Here is a 16,068-nt window from a genome sequence, read left to right as displayed (position 1 = left end):
GAGATGGTTTTATATCCAAGGCTACCCCCAGTGTGTGTCCGGCTTCTGACAGGGGTTCCTACACTTAGGCGTATTCTCGCATGTATAGGGGAACTCCCTGAGTTGAACCGGAGAGAAACTTGAGATCATATGTGATGATCCTTGTTTCCACATGTACCTATGACCTAACCAAGCTCAAATGGAGGCATATGCCCACCGGGGGAGCCCCGATGGGATGCAGTCACAGGGGTCGACCGCGCGGTCAACAGAACTAGGGTTTCATCGGAAATCGAGCATCGGATCTAGGGAATGGCCCCAAAATTTGTGTGTGTCAACATGGAATGCGCAAAAGTGATTTGAGATGGTTTTATATCCAAGGCTACCCCCCCAGGTGTGTCCGGCTTCTCGGACAGGGGGTTCCTACACTTAGGCGGTCTCGCATGTATAGGGGAACTCCCTCGGAGTTGAACCGGAGAGAAACTTGGGATCATATGTGATGATCCTTGTTTCCACATGTACCTATGACCTAACCAAGCTCAAATGGAGGCATATGCCCACCGGGGGACCCCCGATGGGATGCAGTCAAAGGGGTAGACCGCGCGGTCAACAGAACTAGGGTTTCGTCGGAAATCGAGCATCGGATCTAGGGAATGGCCCCAAAACTTGTGTGTGTCCACATGGAATGCACAAAAGTGATTTGAGATGGTTTTATATCCAAGGCTACCCCCCCCCCCAGGTGTGTCCGGCTTCTCGGACAGGGGGTTACTACACTTAGGCAGATTATGCATGTATAGGGGGGAACTCCCTCGGAGGTGAACCGGAGAGAAACTTGAGATCATATGTGATGATCCTTGTTTCCACATGTACCTATGACCTAACCAAGCTCAAATGGAGGCATATGCCCACCGGGGGACCCCCGATTGGATGCAGTCAAAGGGGTAGACCGTGCGGTCAACAGAACTAGGGTTTCGTCGGAAATCGAGCATCGGATCTAGGGAATGGCCCCAAAACTTGTGTGTGTCCACATGGAATGCAAAAAAGTGATTTGAGATGGTTTTATATCCAAGGCTACCCCCCCAGGTGTGTCCGGCTTCTCGGACAGGGGGTTACTACACTTAGGCAGATTATGCACGTATAGGGGGGAACTCCCTCGGAGGTGAACCGGAGAGAAACTTGAGATCATATGTGATGATCCTTGTTTCCACATGTACCTATGACCTAACCAAGCTCAAATGGAGGCATATGCCTACCGGGGGACCCCCGATTGGATGCAGTCAAAGGGGTAGACCGCGCGGTCAATGTAACTAGGGTTTCGTCGGAAATCGAGCATCGGATCTAGGGAATGGCCCCAAAACTTGTGTGTGTCCACATGGAATGCACGAAAGTGATTTGAGATGGTTTTATATCCAAGGCTACCCCCAGTGTGTCCGCTTCTCGGACGGGGGTTACTACACTTAGGCGGATCATGCATGTATAGGGGGAACTCCTCGGAGTTGAACCGGAGAGAAACTTGAGATCATATGGGATGATCCTTGTTTCCACATGTACCTATGAACTAACCAAGCTCAAATGGAGGCATATGCCCACCGGGGACCCCGATGGGATGCGATCAAAGGGGTAGACCGCGCGGTCCAACAACTAGGGTTTCGTCGGAAATCGAGCATCAGAACTAGGGAATGGCCCCAAAACTTGTGTGTGTCCACATGGAATGCACAAAAGAGATTTGAGATTTTTTTATATCCAAGTCTACCCCCAATGTGTGACCAGCTTATCGGACAGGTTGTTACTACACTTAGGCGGATTATGCATGTATAGGGAACTCCTCGGAGTTGAACCGGAGAGAAACTTGAGATCATATGGGATGATCCTTGTTTCCACATGTACCTATGACCTAACCAAGCTCAAATGGAGGCATATGCCCACCGGGGACCCCGATGGGATGCGATCAAAGGGGTAGACCGCGCGGTCAACAGAACCAGGGTTTCGTCGGATATCGAGCATCGGATCTAGGGAATGGCCCCAAAACTTGTGTGTGTCCACATGGAATGCACAAAAGTGATTTGAGATGGTTTTATATCCAAGGCTACCCCCCCCAGGTGTGTCCGGCTTCTCGGACAGGGGGTTACTACACTTAGGCAGATTATGCATGTATAGGGGGGAACTCCCTCGGAGGTGAACCGGAGAGAAACTTGAGATCATATGTGATGATCCTTGTTTCCACATGTACCTATGACCTAACCAAGCTCAAATGGAGGCATATGCCCACCGGGGGACCCCCGATTGGATGCAGTCAAAGGGGTAGACCGCGCGGTCAATAGAACTAGGGTTTCGTCGGAAATCGAGCATCGGATCTAGGGAATGGCCCCAAAACTTGTGTGTGTCCACATGGAATGCACAAAAGTGATTTGAGATGGTTTTATATCCAAGGCTACCCCCCCAGGTGTGTCCGGCTTCTCGGACAGGGGGTTACTACACTTAGGCAGATTATGCATGTATAGGGGGGAACTCCCTCAGAGTTGAACCGGAGAGAAAGTTGAGATCATATGGGGTGATCCTTGTTTCCACATGTACCTATGACCTAACCAAGCTCAAATGGAGGCATATGCCCACCGGGGGACCCCCGATAGGATGCAGTCAAAGGGGTAGATCTGCGGGGCTCCCAGATTAGGGTTTCGTCTACCGGAGGGAATATTGATGTAAGATAGGGTAATTATTGATACTACATGTTACAATGACCTAACAAAACACAAAGTAAGAGAAAAGTCCATGAGTCAACTGTTATTGGAGGCCGGTCAAAGGGGTAGATATGCGGGGCTCGCGAATTAGGGTCTCGTCTACCGGAGATATTAAGTTAAGATATGGTAAAAAAAAAATTATAAGCATAGCTTGGAAATGTAGAAGATTGAAACAACTTAGAATGGACCTATATTAATATATTTTATAAATATAATTGACATTAATAAAATTTAAATTGAAAATAAATTGAAAAAGAAAAAAAAGGGCTATGCCGAGGGCAAAATCGGCATATGCCTGGCCCTCGGCATAGCTAGGGTTGGCCGGGTCGTGTTCTGGTCGATCCGGACCACGAACACACACGCCCGCAGCACACACGCCCGCGCCATCTCTGCTCCTCCCCCCGCCCGCCGCCACGCTTCCCGCCGCCGGCAACCACCTCCCCGCCGCCCTCCCCTGCTCCCCCTCCACCTCGCGCCGACGCGCCGGCCGCGCGCCGCTTCTCTCCTCTCGCGGCCCCGTCCATCGCCGCCGCCAGCCCACCGCCACCCGTCGTAGCCGCCGCCGCCCTCCCCGGCCCTCTCACCTCACAGCGCCACCACGCCCGCCCCCCACCCGCAACCGACCGCGCCGCCAGCCTCCTCCCCCACCCGCGCCCGAGCCTCCTCCCCCCACCTGCGCCACCCCCTGCCTCCCCGCAGCACACACGGTAAGATTTCTTTTTTTGTATTTGTGTATTGGTTTTAGTTGTTGAAATTGAAATGTGTAAGAAAATAGTAATTAAAATGTGTAATTGATTTGAAATAGAAAGAAATAAATAGTAATTGAAATTGAAATTGAAATTGAAAAAAATAGAAATTGATTTGAAAATTGGAAAGAAATAGAAATGAAATGGAAATGTGTAATAGAAATAGAAATGAATTTGTTTAATAATGGAAATAGAAATGCAAATGTGAATTTGTTTTAATAATGTGAATTTGTAATAGGCCATGTCGTGACCGCCTCGTCATGAGCACCCCGGCGTGACGATCCCGGATCTTGACGCGCTTCTCGACGTTCGCCGACATCGACACTCGGTTGTTGGACTACTTCCTCTTCAGCCGAGGGTGAGCTAAATTTCCAACTTCTTCGCCGCATTTTCTTATGTCACTAGATTCATTTTCCAAGTCCAGTTGCGTAACCTAGGTGTCACTTCCCGTCCGCGAGCGTTACGCGGATAAATATGCATTAGTGGTCCGCATATTTTGAACCGTAATGCTTGCGGCATTTACGGGACAGTCGGCGGATGCGTAGTTGTCTACGTTTTCCATGTTCTACTCCGGTCCGAGTCAGGATTTCGGCGGCGCCTCCCCGTTGTTCTGCGGTTTCACTTCCTCTCGACTTTTTGCCGTGACGTGTATCGGGAGAGCGGGGAGGTACCGCCAAATTCTCGACTTGGACCGGGGTAGAGCATGGAGAACGTAGCCAACTACGGATCCGGCGGCTGCTAGGAGCCCACCTAGTAGAGATGTAGGTTGATGCATGCGTTTCGCCCGGTAAAATAAATAAAAATATGATGCATTTAATTTCCTATTTGATATAAATGCTATGTCTGTGGTTTGGCTCCCAATAAAGCAGAGGATGGCTGATAATGGATGGATGTACAATGAGCGTGTTAGTGCGACTGAGAAAACAGATGAGTGGACAAGGAAGACCCATTTTCTAGTGAATGAGTTAGCGCGTGGTACAAAGGGGCTGGTTCGGGCACTTTGCCCCTGTGTTCGCTGCGTGAAGCGTCAACGTCGTGGGAAGGATGAAATGTACACTACAAGAAAATAATCATGTAAGGACGTTCGCCATTAGACGCTTTTATTTTGGTCTCTACGTGGAAAACCAACAAGCTGTAAAGACGTTCATTAAGACGTTGTACATATCGTCTCATTGCACGGCAAATAATTTGCTGCATATTATTCTAAGAAAATGGATAAGCCCACAAACCCACGACTCCCATCTCTAAGTCTCAGGTGACTCAAAAGAAACCTACCCCAAATCCAGGCGTGCAAGATCTACAGCCGCCGCCCCCAATGGATCATTCCTCTCCGGCGAGCTGTTCTGCTACCCTCTCCAAGACAAATCCCCCGCCACCCTTTCTGCCTTCATCTTCCCCCGTCTGGGTACTCTCCTCCACAGCCCCGATTTAGTGCTTGGTGTTTCTCGCCTGAGACAAATCAGAGCCTAAGAAACCGGTATTAGTCTCATCCATCTCCCATTAGGTGATCCAGGATGGTAAGCAATCTTCGCTGGCTTCCTCTTCATCTCCCGTATAAGATACATCTTATTTTGCGTGTATACTGCAATTCAGTTATCCATGTCTTCCTCGACATGCAAAAAGTATAGTACTGTATTAGTCTAAATTTCTGATATTACCCATTGATTTTTCAAAGGGTCATCGACTGCAATTTTAATATTTATCTTGGATTCCACTACAAACTGGATTTTACAGTAATGGAACGGCATAATCTGATTGACTAATGCAGGATTTTATGGTGCTGATGAATGAATGTGCCCCAATAGTTCGCGTCTTATTTAAAGCGCAGAAACATAATATTAATCCAAGGTACCAAACTGTCCGTGCATATGATTTCTACCAAGCTATAATTTCAGTCTATATTTTTGTTATATGCACAAGCGTATATCTATTATGTGATGTACAACGAGTAGTACTTATTCATTAGAAAAATGCTTCTACAAAGGAGCTATTCCTCTCAATAATTAGTACACAGCTATGCGGCAATTCTAAAAGATTACCGGAAACACACTGAAATTTTCTTAGTTCATGCTGTATATTCTGCTGTTGCCTATTGTATTGCCATGCGCTATTTGTTACTCATAAGTTTTTAATTAAGACTATGAGCTACTTGAATTATGTTTGTACGCGAAAGTGTAGAGGGTCACATAATTCAAGTGCGAAGTTCAGAAAATAATCATTTTGGACACATGTTGACCACTAATTTTAGTATTTGTAAAACCAGCCTTTATTTTAATGGTAATTATTTCTTTGCCGTCGTTCTCATGCTATCTTCAGGATATCTGTCAAGCAAAAGGAGACCCCAAGTTCTACATATGAGAAGAGGCTGCCTTGAAATAAAGAGGAAAGATGGAGCATTTTCCTGCACCAGGACAGATAAATTAACCCGCCTACTGCGTTTTTTTATAGTAAAACTTGTATTTCTGAATGATGTTATCTTAAGCTGGAATATTAATGTGGAAATGTGATGTATTCAAGGCTAACGGCTATTAGCTCTCTTGCAGGACTGCAGGAAAAAAATGTAGAACTGTTACGAGTGGTACGTCCAATATTTCGCACATATATTCTTGTAAGTTGTATTGGCCTACTCGGATTTTTCTTTAGCTTGAGTATGTAAGTAAAACTTTTTTTCTTTGCTATGTATTTTTCTGCAGTTTGCATAGTGTACTGATTCAAATGCAGAGGAAACGACTGAGGTATGCCAGTCGTGCAGAGGAAACCATTAATATCTCACATCCCGTTTTTCTTTACTTTCTTTCTGAAATAACTTGTGTTTCTGGAAGTAGCCAACTCTCCTCAAATTTCATCTTATGATGTTTGTGTATTAATTTTTTCTAGGGAACTTATGCCTCATTAACTAACAAATTCTATAAATGACATTTGCAGGTTTTTGGATGCAAATAAATGACATTTACAACTGCAGTGGACCTGGATAAGATACTTGATGTCCGCATGTCGAAACTTCTTAGATAGTGCCCAATATTTAGCGACAGAAAAATATGAAAATGTATGTGAATTTGTACAAATTTTAAGTGTGTATGCACCTTGTGCATCCTTGAACCTATCGCCAACTTCGCCTTCTCTTTAATTATTGAATTACTTGTCACTGAGTTGATTTTGTCCGTGGGACTTCTATACATAGACGATGTAATTCTGTATGAAAATGTTTCATTGATGGATGATCTTTAGTGCATAATGCGTGACGAACTATGATCACATTTTACGGCCATAAAATTATACCAAGAAACGAAATTAAACGTGAGGTCAGTATGCTGATGCTACACAAATAAATTATTTGAGACGCAATAGAGCGATCCTACGGATTATAGAGACGTCTTGATAATCCGTGCATCAAAGCGTCTTTAGACATGTAGAGATGCATTGTGAGCGTCTCATAATTATGTTAACACGCATGGCAAAGCGTCCCGACGGTCTTTGTGACGGTGCATAAGGAGACGTTCGAGAGACGTTTTATGAAAGCGACTTTACAATCATGTAGAGATGAAATATAGCGTCACAAACCATTAAATTGGGCGTCTTTATGTGCCTATTTTGTTGTAGTGGTATAGACACCTTCTGCAATATGGGTATATGCATGGGTACGTCACGGAAATCGACTTTGATGAGCGCGAACGTGACAGAGGTGAGGTGATGCGGCAGCGGCTCAATGGCAATGCGTACGATGGAATTAGAGACTTTCTACATGATCTCGTCCATGCCGATGTCCCGGATTCGCCACCTCCAGAACCGGAGGCGCCGCCAGAACCGGAGGAACCAGAGCCAACCGCGAAGGCCTTGTATGATATGATTGCCGCGGCTAAGAGGCCTCTGTACGAGGGCGCCGCGATTTCTCAGCTCGATGCCATCTCCCAATGTCTAGCCGACAAGACCCGGTACAACACCACCCGTGAGGGCTTTGAAGCAAGTCTGAAAACAACTGGTAACATGTTGCCCAAAGATCATTGTCTGCCTCAAAGCCTGCACGCGATGAGGAGAATGATGAAGGACCTCAACATGGATTATCAAAGGATAGACTGTTGTCCGAAAGGCTGCGTTCTATTTTGGAGACAGTATGCGGAGGACAAGTACTGTCCCATCTGTAAGCAGTCTAGGTATGAAGAGGTAACGGGAAAGGATGGTCAGGTGAGGCAGTCAAGCACCGCAAAGTCGATTCTTCGATATCTCCCATTCATAAAAAGAATCCAGCGGCTTTACATGCACGAGGAGACAGCCAAACAGATGACGTGGCACAAGTATGGGAAGAGATTCGTGGACGAAAACAAGAAGTTGAAGATGGGACATCCATCCGATGGTACGGCATGGAAGAACTTCGATACAAAACACCCGCTTAAGGCAGCCGAGGCTCGGAATGTCAGAATTGTGATAGCAACAGATGGCTTCAATCCATATGGTATGTCGGCTGCCAATTACAGTTGCTGGCCCGTGTTTGTTATTCCTCTCAATCTCCCTCCCGGAGTCCTAATGACGAGGAAGACCATGTTTCTGTCGCTGATCATTCCAGGCCCTCATTACCCGGGGAAGAATTTGAGTGTCTACATGCAGCCGATTGTGGAAGATTTGAACCACTCTTGGCACCACGGGACATTGACGTACGACCGAGCATCGAAGACAAACTTCTACATGAAAGTTTGGTTGCAGTATACCATGCATGATATGCCCGGGTACGCCCTAACATGCGGATGGTGTACAGCTGGTAAGTGGCCATGCCCAGTGTGCAGGCATCGGCTTGAGTTCCTTTGGCTACAGAAGGGTCGCAAGTATGTTGCGTTTGACACGAATCGACAGTTCCTCAAAAGGAGGCATCCGTTTAGAGAAGACAAAAAGAACTTCAAGAAGGGCAAAGTTGTGCATGAAAAAAAAAGATGTGCCGAAGTTTGATGGTACACTTGTTGAAGCCGAGCTACGTGCTCTCGTGCCGGCAGCGACGCCAACTGGCCATCAATTTGAGGGATATGGTGTAACGCATAACTGGACTCATGAGGCCGCCTTAACGAAGCTCGAGTATTACAAGGACCTCGAACTTCCCCATAACATCGATGTGATGCACACTGTAAAGAATGTCGCGGAGTCCGTCTTTCACACATGCCTGAACATTCCCGGGAAGTCAAAGGATAATGTCAAGGCTAGAGTCGATGTTGAGATCCTCTGTGATAGGCAAAAATTACACATGAAGCGTCCTATTGGCCGTCAAAAGAATTGGTTCAAGCCGCATGCCAACTTCTGCCTTGATTCCATCCAAAAGAAGGAGGCATTCAGGTGGCTCAAATACGTTGTGATGTTCCCGGATGGTTATTGCTCGAATATGAGTAAGGGAGTTAATCTTTCGACGGGAAAAGTCACCGGGCTCAAGAGTCACGACTATCATATATGGATTCAGCGGCTCATGCCGGTGATGCTTCGAGGGTATATTGATACGTCTCCGACGTATCGATAATTTCTTATGTTCCATGCTACATTATTGATGTTATCTACATGTTTTATGCACACTTTATGTCATATTCGTGCATTTTCTGGAACTAACCTATTAACAAGATGCCGAAGTGCCAGTTCCTGTTTTCTGCTGTTTTTGGTTTCAGAAATCCTAGTAACGAAATATTCTCGGAATCGGACGAAATCAACGCCCAAGTTCCTATTTTCACCGGAAGCATCCGTAACACCCGGGAAGGACCGGAGGGGGCACCGGCCCCCGGACCATAGGCCGGCGCGGCCCAGGCCCCGGCCGCGCCGCCCTATGGTGTCGTCGCCCTTCGACCCTCCTGCGCCGCCTCTTCGCCTATATAAAGCCCCTGGATCGAAAACCCTGATACGATTGGCGAAAACCACAGAAACCTTCCAGAGCCGCCGCCATCGCGAGGCCAAGATCTGGGGGACAGGAGTCTCTATTCCGGCACGCTGCCGGAGCGGGAAAGTGCCCCCGGAAGGCTTCTCCATCAACACCGCTGCCATCTCCACCGCCATCTTCATCACCGCTGCTGCTCCCATGAGGAGGGAGTAGTTCTCCATCGAGGCTCGGGGCTGTACCGGTAGCTATGTGGTTCATCTCTCTCCCATGTACCTCAATACAATAATCTCATGAGCTGCTTTACATGATTGAGATTCATATGAGTTTTGTATCACTACTATCTATGTGCTACTCTAGCAAAGTTATTAAAGTAGTTCTATTCCTCCTGCACGTGTGTAAAGGTGACAGTGTGTGCACCGTGTTAGTACTTGGTTTATGCTATGATCATGATCTCTTGTAGATTGCGAAGTTAACTATTGCTATGATAATATTGATGTGATCTATTCCTCCTACATATGCATGAAGGTGACAGTGTGCATGCTATGCTAGTACTTGGTTTAGTCTTTTGATCTATCTTACACTAAAGGTTACTAAAATATGAGCATTATTGTGGAGCTTGTTAACTCCGGCATTGAGGGTTCGTGTAATCCTACGCAATGTGTTCATCATCCAACAAGAGTGTAGAGTATGCATTTATCTATTCTGTTATGTGATCAATGTTGAGAGTGTCCACTAGTGAAAGTCTAATCCCTAGGCCTTGTTCCTAAATACTGCTGCGTTACTACTGCTTGTTTACTGTTTTACTGTGTTACTACTGCTGCAATACTACCACCATCAACTACACGCCCGAAAGCTATTTTCTGGCACCGTTGCTACTGCTCATATATATTCATACCACCTGTATTTCACTATCTCTTCGCCGAACTAGTGCACCTATTAGGTGTGTTGGGGACACAAGAGACTTCTTGCTTTGTGGTTGCAGGGTTGCATGAGAGGGATATCTTTGACCTCTTCCTCCCTGAGTTCGATAAACCTTGGGCGATCCACTTAAGGGAAAACTTGCTGCTGTTCTACAAACCTCTGCTCTTGGAGGCCCAACACTGTCTACAGGAAAGGAGGGGGAACGTAGACATCAAGCTATTTTCTGGCGCCGTTGCCGGGGAGGAAAGGTAAAAGGTACTCACACTCCGGACCTCGGCTACCAAGCTATTTTCCGCCATTGTAAGTACTCGAAGCTATTTCCTTTAGATCCTGCAATTGCATCTTTTTGTTTCTTGTTTACACTAGTTTGGCATAATGGACAAGAATGAGCTTCTATTTCTATTTCCTGATTTAAAACATGGATTGTTTGATGCGAAAATTAAAAAACCTATGGAATCTTATTTGCATGCTGGTAGTAATATTAGTATGAACGCTTTGAACACCATTGTTGATAATAATATAGAAAGTTCTAAGCTTGGGGAAGCTGGTTTGCATGATCTTTTTAGTCCCCCAAGCATTGAGGAGAAAATTTTCTTTGATGATACTTTGCCTCCTATTTATGATGATTATAATGATAGTGGTCTTTTGGTACCACCTACTATGGAGAGTAAATTTTGTTGTGATTATACTATGCCTCCTACACTTGATGAGAATAATAATGATAGCTACTTTGTTGAATTTGCTCCCGCTATTACTAATAAAATTGATTATGCTTATGTAGAGAGTAATAATTTTATGCATGAGACTCATGATAAGAATGCTTTATGTGATAGTTATATTGTTGAGTTTGCTCATGATGCTACTGAAAGTTATTATGAGAGAGGAAAATATGGTTGTAGAAATTTTCATGTTACTAAAACACCTCTCTATGTGCTGAAATTTTTGAAGCTATACTTGTTTTATCTTCCTATGCTTGTCACCTTGCTCTTCATGAACTTGTTTATTTACAAGATTCCTATGCATAGGAAGCATGTTAGACTTAAATATGTTTTGTATTTGCCTCTTGATGCTCTCTTTTGCTTCAACTATTATTTCTTGCGAGTGCATCATTAAAACTGCTGAGCCCATCTTAATGGCTATAAAGAAAAGAACTTCTTGGGAGATAACCCATGTGTTATTTTGCTACAGTACTTTGTTTTTATTTTGTGTCTTGGAAGTTGTTTACTACTGTAGCAACCTCTCCTTATCTTAGTTTTATGTTTTGTTGTGCCAAGTTAAGCCGTTGATAGAAAAGTAAGTACTAGATTTGGATTACTGCGCAGTTCCAGATTTCTTTGCTATCACGAATCTGGGTCCACCTCCCTGTAGGTAGCTCAGAAAATTAAGCCAATTTACGTGCATGATCCACAGATATGTACGCAACTTTCATTCAATTTGAGAATTTTCATTTGAGCAAGTATGGTGCCATTTTAAAATTCATCAATACGAACTGTTCTGTTTTGACAGATTCTGCCTTTTATTTCGCATTGCCTCTTTTGCTATGTTGGATGAATTTCTTTGATCCACTAATGTCCAGTAGCATTATGCAATGTCCAGAAGTGTTAAGAATGATTGTGTCACCTCTGAATATGTTAATTTTTATTGTGCACTAACCCGCTAATGAGTTGTTTCGAGTTTGGTGTGAAGGAAGTTTTCAAGGGTCAAGAGAGGAGGATGATATACTATGATCAAGAAGAGTGAAAGCTCTAAGCTTGGGGATGCCCCGGTGGTTCACCCCTGCATATATCAAGAAGACTCAAGCGTCTAAGCTTGGGGATGCCCAAGGCATCCCCTTCTTCATCAACAACATTATCAGGTTCCTCCCCTGAAACTATATTTTTATTCCATCACATCTTATGTGCTTTTCTTGGAGCGTCAGTTTGTTTTTGTTTTTTGTTTTGTTTGAATAAAATGGATCCTAGCATTCACTTTATGGGAGAGAGACACGCTCCGCTATAGCATATGGACAAGTATGTCCTTGGTTTCTACTCATAGTATTCATGGCGAAGTTTCTCCTTCGTTAAATTGTTATATGGTTGGAATTGGAAAATGATACATGTAGTAATTGCTATTAATGTCTTGGGTAATGTGATACTTGGCAATTGTTGTGCTCATGATTAAGCTCTTGCATCATATGCTTTGCACCCATTAATGAAGAAATACATAGAGCTTGTTAAAATTTGGTTTGCATGAGTGGTTTCTCTAGAGTCTAGATATTTTCTAGTAAGATGTTTGAACAACAAGGAAGACGATGTATAGTTTTATAATGCTTGTAATATGTCTTTTATGTGAGTTTTGCTGTACTAGTTCGTGCTTGTGTTTGCTTCAAACAACCTTGCTAGCCTAAACCTTGTATCGAGAGGGAATACTTCTCATGCATCCAAATCCTGAGCCAAACAACACTATGCCATTTGTGTCCACCATACCTACCTACTACATGGTATTTCTCCGCCATTCCAAAGTAAATTGCTTGAGTGCTACCTTTAAAATTCCATCATTCACCTTTGCAATATATAGCTCATGGGACAAATAGCTTAAAAACTATTGTGGTATTGAATATGTAATTATGTACTTTATCTCTTATTAAGTTGCTTGTTGTGCGATAACCATGTTCACTGGGGACGCCATCAACTACTCTTTGTTGAATTTCATGTGAGTTGCTATGCATGTTCGCCTTGTCTGAAGTAAGAGCGATCTACCACCCTATGGTTAAGCATGCATATTGTTAGAGAAGAACATTGGGCCGCTAACTAAAGCCATGATCCATGGTGGAAGTTTCAGTTTTGGACATATATCCTCAATCTCAAATGAGAAAATTATTAATTGTTGTTACATGCTTATGCATAAAAGAGGAGTCCATTATCTGTTGTCTATGTTGTCCCGGTATGGATGTCTAAGTTGAAGAATAATCAATAGCGAGAAATCCAATGCGAGCTTTCTCCTTAGACCTTTGTACAGGCGGCATAGAGGTACCCCTTTGTGACACATGGTTAAAACATGTGCATTGTGATGATCCGGTAGTCCAAGCTAATTAGGACAAGGTGCGGGCACTATTAGTATACTATGCATGAGGCTTGCAACTTGTAAGATATAATTTACATGATACATATGCCTTATTACTACCGTTGACAAAATTGTTTCATGTTTTCAAAATAAAAGCTCTAGCACAAATATAGCAATCGATGCTTTTCCTCTATGGAGGACCATTCTTTTACTTTCAATGTTGAGTCAGTTCACCTATTTCTCTCCACCTCAAGAAGCAAACACTTGTGTGAACTGTGCATTGATTCCTACATATTTGCTTATTGCACTTATTATATTACTCTATGTTGACAATATCCATAAGATATACATGTTACAAGTTGAAAGCAACCGCTGAAACTTAATCTTCCTTTGTGTTGCTTCAATACCTTTACTTTGAATTATTGCTTTATGAGTTAACTCTTATGCAAGACTTATTGATGCTTGTCTTTAAGTACTATTCATGAAAAGTCTTTGCTATATGATTCACTTGTTTACTCATGTCATATACATTGTTTTGATCGCTGCATTCATTACATATTCTTTACAAATAGTTTGATCAAGGTTATGATGGCATGTCACTTCAGAAATTATCTTTGTTATCGTTTTACCTGCTCGGGACGAGCAGAACTAAGCTTGGGGATGCTGATACGTCTCCGACGTATCGATAATTTCTTATGTTCCATGCCACATTATTGATGTTATCTACATGTTTTATGCACACTTTATGTCATATTCGTGCATTTTCTGGAACTAACCTATTAACAAGATGCCGAAGTGCCAGTTGCTGTTTTCTGCTGTTTTTGGTTTCAGAAATCCTAGTAACGAAATATTCTCGGAATCGGACGAAATCAACGCCCAAGTTCCTATTTTCACCGGAAGCATCCAGAACACCCGGGAAGGACCAGAGGGGGGGCACTGGGCCCCCAGACCATAGGCCGGCGCGGCCCAGGCCCTGGCCGCGCCGCCCTATGGTGGCATCGCCCCTTCGACCCTCCCGCGCCGCCTCTTCGCCTATATAAAGCCCCTGGATCGAAAACCCTGATACGATTGGCGAAAACCACAGAAACCTTCCAGAGCCGCCGCCATCGCGAGGCCAAGATCTGGGGGACAGGAGTCTCTGTTCCGGCACGCTGCCGGAGCGGGGAAGTGCCCCCGGAAGGCTTCTCCATCGACACCGCTGCCATCTCCACCGCCATCTTCATCACCGCTGCTGCTCCCATGAGGAGGGAGTAGTTCTCCATCGAGGCTCGGGGCTGTACCGGTAGCTATGTGGTTCATCTCTCTCCCATGTACCTCAATACAATAATCTCATGAGCTGCTTTACATGATTGAGATTCATATGAGTTTTGTATCACTACTATCTATGTGCTACTTTAGCAAAGTTATTAAAGTAGTTCTATTCCTCCTGCACGTGTGTAAAGGTGACAGTGTGTGCACCGTGTTAGTACTTGGTTTATGCTATGATCATGATCTCTTGTAGATTGCGAAGTTAACTATTGCTATGATAATATTGATGTGATCTATTCCTCCTACATATGCATGAAGGTGACAGTGTGCATGCTATGCTAGTACTTGGTTTAGTCTTTTGATCTATCTTACACTAAAGGTTACTAAAATATGAGCATTATTGTGGAGCTTGTTAACTCCGGCATTGAGGGTTCGTGTAATCCTACGCAATGTGTTCATCATCCAACAAGAGTGTAGAGTATGCATTTATCTATTCTGTTATGTGATCAATATTGAGAGTGTCCACTAGTGAAAGTCTAATCCCTAGGCCTTGTTCCTAAATACTGCTGCGTTACTACTGCTTGTTTCTTTGTTTCTTGTGTTACTACTGCTGCAATACTACCACCATCAACTACACGCCAGCAAGCTATTTTCTGGCACCGTTGCTACTGCTCATATATATTCATACCACCTGTATTTCACTATCTCTTCGCCGAACTAGTGCACCTATTAGGTGTGTTGGGGACACAAGAGACTTCTTGCTTTGTGGTTGCAGGGTTGCATGAGAGGGATATCTTTGACCTCTTCCTCCCTAAGTTCGATAAACCTTGGGTGATCCACTTAAGGGAAAACTTGCTGCTGTTCTACAAACCTCTGCTCTTGGAGGCCCAACACTGTCTACAGGAAAGGAGGGGGAACGTAGACATCATATATCCCTGAGAAAGTCTGGCGAGTGCTTGCGCAGTTGAGCCATTTCTTCCGCACGCTCTGTGCTAAGCAGATATATCCCAAGGTTATTGCAAAGCTACAACATACAGTGCCGGAGTTGCTATGCAATTTGGAGATGATATTTCCGCCAGGCTTCTTTACTCCGATGGCACATCTCATTGTGCACCTCGCCAACGAGGCACTCTTGGGTGGTCCGGTGCAGTTTCGTTGGCGGTTCTGTATTGAGAGAGAGTTTAAGTATATTCGAAAGATAACTGGAAACAAGGCCAAGATTAAAGCATGCATAGCTGAGGCAATATGCCTTCGGGAGATGGCAGATGCCGCGACAACGTACTATCCCTATGATGTTCCCACTCAGCATAACCCGGTCACTCGTTACAATGTCGACGTGCCCGAGAATGACCCCAAGCTAAAACTATTCCAATTCCCCGGTGGCAAGGCTGGTAAAGGAACAAAATATAAATTGGAGAACGAAGAGAAGGATTGTATAATGCTATATGTGCTTATGAACATGGAGGAAGTGATCCCATTCGTAAGGTAAAATGGTGAACAAATTACTTTGCAGCTAGTAACCTCGTCTCGGTCTAATGCTTATTTTCTCCTTTCA

The 16,068-nt window shown here is 44.3% G+C and overlaps 1 long non-coding RNA gene across 2 annotated transcripts; it reads left to right on the top strand.

Moving 5' to 3' along the window:
• Nucleotides 1-4,653: 4,653 nt before the first annotated feature.
• Nucleotides 4,654-6,609, top strand: LOC127298232 (uncharacterized). Of its 2 annotated transcripts, none has more exons than XR_007849675.1 (5): nt 4,654-4,977; nt 5,229-5,308; nt 5,777-6,038; nt 6,154-6,195; nt 6,386-6,609. It is a non-coding gene; the product is annotated as an uncharacterized lncRNA (long non-coding RNA). The 2 variants fall into 2 exon arrangements; XR_007849676.1 differs by having other exon boundaries at nt 5,777-6,068.
• The last annotated feature ends 9,459 nt before the right edge of the window (nt 6,610-16,068 follow it).

The sequence above is a fragment of the Lolium perenne genome, chromosome 5 (assembly GCF_019359855.2).
Source record: "Lolium perenne isolate Kyuss_39 chromosome 5, Kyuss_2.0, whole genome shotgun sequence".
NCBI classification, from domain to species: domain Eukaryota; kingdom Viridiplantae; phylum Streptophyta; class Magnoliopsida; order Poales; family Poaceae; genus Lolium; species Lolium perenne.
This window is presented reverse-complemented; position numbering and strand designations above follow the sequence as displayed.